The sequence below is a fragment of the Sardina pilchardus genome, chromosome 13, assembly GCF_963854185.1.
Source record: "Sardina pilchardus chromosome 13, fSarPil1.1, whole genome shotgun sequence".
Classification (NCBI taxonomy): domain Eukaryota; kingdom Metazoa; phylum Chordata; class Actinopteri; order Clupeiformes; family Clupeidae; genus Sardina; species Sardina pilchardus.
In genome coordinates this window covers 28071145-28080928 of record NC_085006.1, presented here as the reverse complement: position 1 = coordinate 28080928, position 9784 = coordinate 28071145, and positions in this window count along the sequence as shown.

Sequence of the window (9784 nt, the reverse complement as noted above, 5' to 3'; positions counted from 1 at the left end):
AGGCTTTAAGCATACAATCTCATTAAGACTACAGATCCTGTTTCACTACTTCCTCTGTCCACAACTGTTTCAAAATAAAGGTCCTCACTGCAATAATACATTATTAAATCATTTAACCACTGAAACTACTCAACTATTGAACTGTTCAACCATTCCAACTGTCAGTTATCATCCACTATGCCTCCAGTCAACTACATGAAACCTCCATGTACCTAGCAACCAACATAGCAACCATTAAAATTAAGTGTTTATGACCGTTTCCATAGCAACCAACATGATTATACTGCAGTAACTTCTTGTTTCCTGATAGTGGCCACCATGGATACCCTAGCAACAAATGTTTCAAAATAAAAGTCCTCACTAGCAAGTTAGCTAGTTAGCATTGTTAGCATAGTTAGCATTTTTAGTATAACTGCAAAAAATCATCAACTAAGTTAGCTAATCAACCTGGTTAGCATTGTTAGCAAATTTAGCATTGTTAGCATAGTTAGCATTTTTAACATTACTGCTAGAAATCATCGGTTAAGTTAGCTAATCAACCTGGTTAGCATTGTTAGTAAAGTTAGCATTGCTAGCATAATAAGCATTTTTAGCGTAACTGCTAGAAATCATTAGCTAAGTTAGCTAATCAACATTTTAACATGAATAGAAATCATTAGTTAAGTTAGAACTGGAACGTTTCATCTTTAAAACGTCTACCTTCACACTATCAACTCTCTGTAAACTATGCAACCACCATGTTTACCCTAGCTACACCTTAGTAACCATATCTACATTATCTATCTATTTTTGCATTTTCATGCACTGGTAATTCCTTGGAATTGCATTTCTAGTTATATTTATTATTATTCCGCTTACCACTTTTTCTGACCGCAATTTCTCTTCAACCGTTTAACTTAGAAACTTCATTCAAACTTTGTAACGTAGGTATTCTAATGGATCGGGTTGCTATGACTTTTCAACTTTGTAACTTTTATACTTTTTGAACTATTAAATAAAAACTATTCAAAATTTCCCCATGGACTTAACATTGGCCTCTATGACATCACAATCGGGTCGTTGAGCAATTAGAATCTTATGCCAGGTGGCCAGCCCCACCTGCAGCAGCCCTCTCTCTCTCAGGCTTTAAGCATACAATCTCTCTGTGAAGACTACATATCCTGTTAACTGTTTCCTCTTTCCACAACTGTTTCAAAATAAAAGTCCTCACTGCAATAATACACTATTAAATCATTTAACCACTGAAACTACTCAACTATTTAACTGTTCAACCATTCCAACTGTCAGTTATCATCAACTATGCCTCCAGTCAACTAAATGAAACCTCCATGTACCTAGCAACCAACATAGCAACCATTAAAACTAAGCGTTTTTGACAGTTTCCATAGCAACCAACATGATTATACTACAGTAACTTCTTTATTCCTGATAGTGGGCACCATGGATACCCTAGCAACTACTGTTTCAAAATAAATGTCCTCACTAGCAAGTTAGCATTGTTAGCATAGTTAGCATTGTTAGCATAGTTAGCATTTTTAGCATAACTGTTAAAAATGATTAGCTAAGTTAGCTAATCAACCTGGTTAGCATTGTTAGCATAGTTAGCATTGTTAGCACAGTTAGCATTTTAGCACAACTGCTAAAATGATAAGCTAAGTTAGCTAATCAACATGGTTACCATTGTTAACATAGTTAGCAATGTTAACATAGTTAGCATTTTTAGCATTACTGCTAGAAATCATCAGCTAAGTTAACTTATCAACCTGGTTAGCATTGTTAGCATAGTTAACATTTTAGAATACCTGTTAGAAATCATTAGTTAAGTTAGAACAGGAATGTTTAAGCTTTAAAATGTCTACCTTAACACCATCAACTCTCTTTAAACTATGCAACCACCATGTTTACCCTAGCTACACCTAAGTAGCCATATCTAAATTTTTTTGCATTTTCATGCACTGGTAATTCCTTGGAATTGCATTTCTAGTTATTATTATTCCGCTTACCAAATTCATTTTTTCTATTCAGCTTGAACCGTTTAACCTAGAAACTTCATTCAAACGTCGCAACGTAGGTATTAAATAGGGGAATGCTGCTATATATTTTTCAACTTTGTAACTTTTATACTTTTTAAACTATAAATTAAAAACTATTAAAAATTTCCCCATAGACTTAACATTGGCCTCTATGACATCACAATCGGGTCGTTAAGCAATTAGAATCTTATGCCAGGTGGCCAGCCCCACCTGCAGCAGCCCTCTCTCTCTCAGGCTTTAAGCATACAATCTCTCTGTGAAGACTACATATTCTGCTAAACTGTTTCCTCTTTCCACAACCGTTTCAAAATAAAAGTCCTCAGTGCAATAATACACTATTAAATCATTTAACCATTGAAACTACTCAACTATTATTAACTGTTCAACCATTCCAACTGTCAGTTATCATCAACTATGCCTCCAGTCAACTACATGAAACCTCCATGTACCTAGCAACCAACATAGCAACCATAAAAATTAAGCGTTCATGACCGTTTCCATAGCAACCAACATGATTTTACTATAGTAACTTCTTTATTCCTGATAGTGGCCACCATGGATACCCTATCAACAAATGTTTCAAAATAAAAGTCCTCAGTAGCAAGTTAGCTAGTTAGCATAGTTAGCATTGTTAGCATAGTTAGCATTTTTAGCATAACTGCTAAAAATGATTAGCTAAGTTAGCTAATCAACCTGGTTAGCATTGTTAGCATAGTTAGCATTTTTAGCATAACTGCTAAAAATGATGAGCTAAGTTAGCTAATCAACGTGCATAGCATTGTTAACATAGTTAGCATTGTTAGCACTACTGCTAGAAATCATTAGCCAAGTAAACCAATCAACCTGGTTATCATTGTTAGCATAGTTAACATTTTAGAATACCTGTTAGAAATCATTAGTTAAGTTAGAACAGGAATGTTTAGGCTTTAAAATGTCTACCTTAACACTATCAACTCTCTTTAAACTATGCAACCACCATGTTTACCCTAGCTACACCTTAGTAACCATATCTACATTATCTATCTATAATTTTTTTTGCATTTTCATGCACTGGTAATTCCTTGGAATTGCATTTCTAGTTATTATTATTTTTCTTTTTCTTCTAACGCTCGCAATTCAGCTTGAACCGTTTAACGTAGAAACTTGATTCAAACTTTGCTACGTAGGTCTTACTAAGGAGACCTGTGCAATATATTTTTAAACTTTGTAACTTTTATACTTTTTAAACTGTAAATTAAAAACTATTAAACATTTCCCCATAGACTTAACATTGCTCATTATGACATCATGGCAGCAATTAGAATGTTACGCCAGGTGGCCAGTCCAGGTGCAGCAGCTCTCTCTCTCTCTCTCAACATACACTGGCTCTCTTGAGACTACATTTTCTGTTCCCCTGTATCAACATAAGTCTTCCTAATTCCATCCAACTTTCTATCCATTCATCTTCTTCAAACCATTCACTCATCCACCCATTCTAAACAGTCTGCCTATCAACATCAATTAGACGATCTACATTCAACTTTTAAACAATCTACTCTGTCTCAGGCTGGCTCTCTTAAGACTAGCCAGTTAAATTGATTACACCTGTATCTGTATCCACTACTCTCAGTAGAGAGCTGTGTCTCTCCATTCTACAAGAATATAAGGCACATTCCATCCAACTTTCTATCCATTCATCTTCTTCAGACCATTCACTCATCCACCCATTAAACTGTCTATCAACATCTATTAAACAATCTGTCTATCAACATCCATTAAACTCTCTGTCTATCAACATGAATTAGACTATCTACATTCAACTTTTAAATTATTTACTCTGTCTCAGACTAGCCAGTTAAATTGATTACACCTGTATCAACTACTCTCAGAGAGCTGTATCAGTGTCTCTCTTAACAAAAATATAAGGCACATTCCATCCAACCTTCTATCCATTCATCTTCTTCAGACCATTCACTCATCCACCCATTAAACTGTCAATCAATATCTATTAAACAATCTGCCTATCAACATCCATTAAACATTCTGTCTATCAACATTAATTAGACTATCTACATACAACTTTTAAAGTATTTACTGTGGGTCCCTCTCAAGCAGCGTTTATATGTCCTCCCTCGCTCCTCGATCCTCAATGATCTACATAAAGAAAGATAGAAGAAGGGCTAGACTATCCCATTGTTGCCGCTCCATCATTCTTTATGTAGATCAGTGAGGAGCGAGAGAGGACGCGTAAACGCTATATGAGAGGCACCTTCTGTCTAAGGCTTTAAGCATACAATCTCATTAAGACTACAGATCCTGTTTCACTACTTCCTCTGTCCACAACTGTTTCAAAATAAAGGTCCTCACTGCAATAATACATTATTAAATCATTTAACCACTGAAACTACTCAACTATTGAACTGTTCAACCATTCCAACTGTCAGTTATCATCCACTATGCCTCCAGTCAACTACATAAAACCTCCATGTACCTAGCAACCAACATAGCAACCATTAAAATTAAGTCTTTATGACCGTTTCCATAGCAACCAACATGATTATACTGCAGTAACTTCTTGTTTCCTGATAGTGGCCACCATGGATACCCTAGCAACAAATGTTTCAAAATAAAAGTCCTCACTAGCAAGTTAGCTAGTTAGCATGGTTAGCATAGTTAGCATTGTTAGCATAGTTAGCATTTTTAGCATAACTGCAAAAAATCATCAACTAAGTTAGCTAATCAACCTGGTTAGCATTGTTAGCAAATTTAGCATAGTTAGCATTTTTAGCATTACTGCTAGAAATCATCGGTTAAGTTAGCTAACCAACCTGGTTAGCATTGGTAGTAAAGTTAGCATTGCTAGCATAATAAGCATTTTTAGCGTAACTGCTAGAAATCATTAGCTAAGTTAGCTAATCAACATTTTAACATGAATAGAAATCATTAGTTAAGTTAGAACTGGAATGTTTCATCTTTAAACTGTCTACCTTCACACTATCAACTCTCTGTAAACTATGCAACCACCATGTTTACCCTAGCTACACCTTAGTAACCATATCTACATTATCTATCTATTTTTGCATTTTCATGCACTGGTAATTCCTTGGAATTGCATTTCTAGTTATTATTAAACTTCTTCTTCTAACGCAGCCAATTCAGCTTCAACCGTTTAACGTAGAAACTTCATTCAAACGTTGTTGCGTAGGTCTTGCTTATGCCATGCCTGCTTTATATTTTTCAACTTTGTAACTTTTATACTTTTTAAACTATTAGTTAAAAACTATTACAATTTCCCCCATAGACTTAACATTGCTCATTATGACATCACGGCAGCAATTAGAATCTTAGGCCAGGTGGCCGGCCACCTGGGCACCAACTGTCAGTTTCTCTGGCTTTAAGCATACAGTCTTTCAGAAGACTACATATCCTGTTAACTGTTTCCTCTGTCCACAACAGTTTCAAAATAAAAGTCCTCACTGCAATAATACACTATTAAATCATTTAACCATTGAAACTACTCAACTATTGAACTGTTCAACCATTCCAACTGTCAGTTATCATCCACTATACCTCCAGTCAACTACATGAAACCTCCATGTACCTAGCAACCAACATAGCAACCATTAAAATTAAGCGTTTATGACCGTTTCCATAGCAACCAACATGATTATACTGCAGTAACTTCTTGTTTCCTGATAGTGGCCACCATGGATACCCTAGCAACAAATGTTTCAAAATGAAAGTCCTCACTAGCAAGTTAGCTAATTAGCATGGTTAACATAGTTAGCATTGTTAGCATAGTTAGCATTTTTAGCATAACTGCAAAAAATCATCAAATAAGTTAGCTAATCAACCTGGTTAGCATTGTTAGCAAATTTAGCATTGTTAGCATAGTTAGCATTTTTAGCATTGCTGCTAGAAATCATTGGTTAAGTTAGCTAATCAACCTGGTTAGCATTGTTAGTAAAGTTAGCATTGCTAGCATAATTAACATTTTTAGCGTAACTGCTAGAAATCATTAGCTAAGTTAGCTAATCAACATTTTAACATGAATAGAAATCATTAGTTAAGTTAGAACTGGAATGTTTCATCTTTAAACAGTCTACCTTCACACTATCAACTCTCTGTAAACTATGCAACCACCATGTTTACCCTAGCTACACCTTAGTAACCATATCTACATTATCTATCTATTTCTGCATTTTCATGCACTGGTAATTCCTTGGAATTGCATTTCTACTTATTATTATTATTACTTACTAATCTTTACTATGTTTCTTTAAAGTTACTTTATAGTTATTTTACTTTATATTATTTTTTTTTATTTTTTTTTTTATTTTTTTTTTTTTTACAGCACTTTGGTCAACTGTGGTTGTTTTTTAAATGTGCTGTATAAATAAATTGACATTGACATTGACATTTTTGTGCTTCAGATTGTATGTAAGATTGTGCAATACATTTAGTTTGAACAAGGGTAGTTCCGAATTCAAAATAAAGATGACATATCGTTAACCAATCTTTTTCTATGTGCCCTTTTTTTGAGCCCCTGCCCGGTAAAAGGTTCTCTCGAGAGCACAATTTGTAGGTCACTTCCTACTCAGAAATCTGTGTAACCTAAAAAGGAGTGGGCGAGCTAAATTGATGATGCTAAAACTTTCATTTTTGGTTGTCATGTTATCCAATTGCATCGAAGTCCAGAATCAGTCAGAGTAAATTGGTCGTAGTGTTATCCAATTGCGTGCAGTGAGATTTTCAAATGCATGCTTGGTGCCACTCCTCAGTTAGGCCATTTTCATTATTCGTGGCCAGACCCTTAATCTGAAAGATTCCAGGGTCTGGTTTACTACCAGGCTATCAAAAGGTCCCTGCACAGCCCTAATGTGTGTTCACTGTGCAGGCTTACTTTGGGTGCAGGCAGAGAATGTCTAATAAGGGGAGAATGACCACTCACTGAATACTTCCGCATGGTACTGCAACTAGAGGGTGATCGCGAGCAAGTGGAGAATGAATGGAGGTGAATGGAGTTTCTCCTAAAATCCAATTTTCTCTGGATATATTTTTTTGTGTAGAAATTGGAATATTGCATGTGAAAGGGGGGTCAAGGAAAATACACACGGCTGAGTATTCGATTTTTTAAGTCCCTTAATTGCTCTAAAAAGCCTTTCAAACGTGTCAATGGTGTCATTCATTAGCAGGGTGCTAGTGTGTTATAGGCAACAACGACCAAGCCTGTGAGAAACCAAAGGGCCATAAGTAATTGTTCATTCAACTTTCAACCTATAATCCATATTGAGCTTGCAAAAAATAAAATCCAATCTTCGATTTTATAATGACAATCAGGTGAAACAGACCAATTTAGCCGTCTAGCCCCATAGAACCCCATTGTTTGATCACTTGCTCGTGATCGCCCCTAGTGGAACTGCAACTGGAACTGCAGGTACAATGCAGGTACAATGGAGTTAATAGCGAGTGGACCGGCTCTTCATAAATGGGCTCTGGTGCAGGTGTTTGACATGTAGACTATCACATTGTGTTCATCTGTAGCCTGTGTATTGCCCTTACAACCAGAAGACTCACTGAACTAACATACTGTTTTTGTCTAGACAAATGGACCCTGCAGCTGTCAAAACAATGGAGGTGGCGGCACTTGGCCGGCCATTCAGCCTTGGGATGCTCTATGATTGCCGCTCGGACATACTCATTCCTGGTAAGGGTTAACTGTAGCTGGATCACCGCAAAACATCAAAATTCAGTTTCCTCTACATGAAAGGCACCCTTAAAGAAGCATTTCACCCATTTGCATTAAGCTTTATAAACAGTCATATTTTCGAATGGGAGAAAAAGCCAAAAATGTATTTTTGGCTCATGTGAATGAAAGCAAACAACTCCCAGAATTCCACGCCTTTCACTGCTCTTCGTTGCATAGGCTAGAATAATATTACATATTTCCATGTCAGATGTCCCGCAAAGTGACAGCATTGAATAGAATAATCAACATTTAACAAACACTATCGCTAACACTAATTTGTGCAATAATCTGTGTGTGACGGCTACTGACCTTCAAGCCGACTCCGCGAAAGCCAATCCACCCCAGCTCTAGTCGGACCGGGCACGTCTCCTAATCGAAAGCCAGGGGCCCGTTGCACAAAAGCAGAATTAAGATATCCGGGATAAGTTACTGAGCTGCGATCACTGAATCCAAAACATGAGCATACCGGCTTAATTGGTTGCACAAAGACCAATCCAGGATAAGCAGACACGGATTCATCAAGCCAGGTGTAAGTTATCCGGTATGTGTGCGCGTTCTCGTTTCTCCCCCAAATAACTCACGGTTGGAATAAAAAAGACGCGAAAAATAGCGTCTTGCATACAAAGTGAATAACCGCTTTTGATATAGACTAACAACGAGGTAAAGTTTTACTTTTTTGGATGGGGGATCATGATTATTTCTGTTACATAGCGGGAGTAGGTGTGGCAGATCAACTGAATGCAAATTTACGTATGCACCCACGTGTGTGAGAGCTTCCTTGTCTCGGCACACAACGTCATTAGGAAGCGCTTTGCCCCCGCAAAGATGCACAAAGTATCTTAATTTGTCTTAAAAGCCGAATTAGTTCAAAACACCTTCGAAAAATGTCCCCTCCACTTCCAATCAACTACTACAGCAGCTTATTCATCAAACATCTGTCTAAAAAGAAGCAAACAACGAGTAGGCTATGTTATTAATTATGAGGCCACCATAATTTAAATGACATCCATATGGTATTAGGCAGACATTCTGCTGTGTTTTGCGAGTAAATGCATGTTGCAAATAATATATAAATGGAATCTACAGCTATTTAAAAAAAAATCACGTGGAGGTCTCATTTGAATGACAGCTAGCTGAACCAATCAGATTATGTAATTACCATTAGAATCAACTTATCTTGGCTGTGAGCCTGGTCAGGAGCAGGCTAGCTCCACAGAATAAATCGCCATGGTAACTTATACCATAACATATCCTGCTGCCCCCTATCCCGCTTTTGTGCAACTGGATCACGGATAAATTGAGCCAGGATAACCAAGATATCCCGGGTTAATCCCTTATCCTAGTTTTGTGCAATAGGCCCCTGGGGCCTATTTCACAAAACCAGAGTAAGTAGATCCAAGATAAGTGACGACACACGAGGTTGACCAAGCCTGGTCAAAGTAAACATGCTAAATACGTTTCACTAATGCTGAGCGCAGATGAGTTGAGGCGGCTAGGTCAAGCCAGGTGTAAGTTATTCGGTATCTGTGCGCGTTCTCGTTTCTCCCCCAAATAACTCACGGTGGGAATAAAAAAGACGCGAAAAATAGCGTCTTGCACACAAAGTGAACAACCGCTTTTGATATAGACTAACAACGAGGTAAAGTTGTACTTTTTTGGATGGGAATCATGAGTATTTCTGTTACATATCGGGAGTGGGTGTGGCAGACCAAGTGAATGCAAATACGTATGCACCCACGTGTGAGAGCTTCCTTGTCTCGGCACGCAACGTCATTAAGAAAGCACTTCGCCACCGCAAAGATGAACACAGTATGACTATATATATCTTAATTTGTCTTAAAAGCCGAATTAGTTGACAACACCTTCGAAAAAATGTCCCCTCCACTTCCAATCAACTACAGAAGGCTATTCATCAAACGTCCGTCATAAAAGAAGCAAACAACGAGTATGTTATTAATTAAGGCCACCATAATTTACATGACATCCATATGGTATTAGGCAGACATTCTGCTATGTTTTGCGA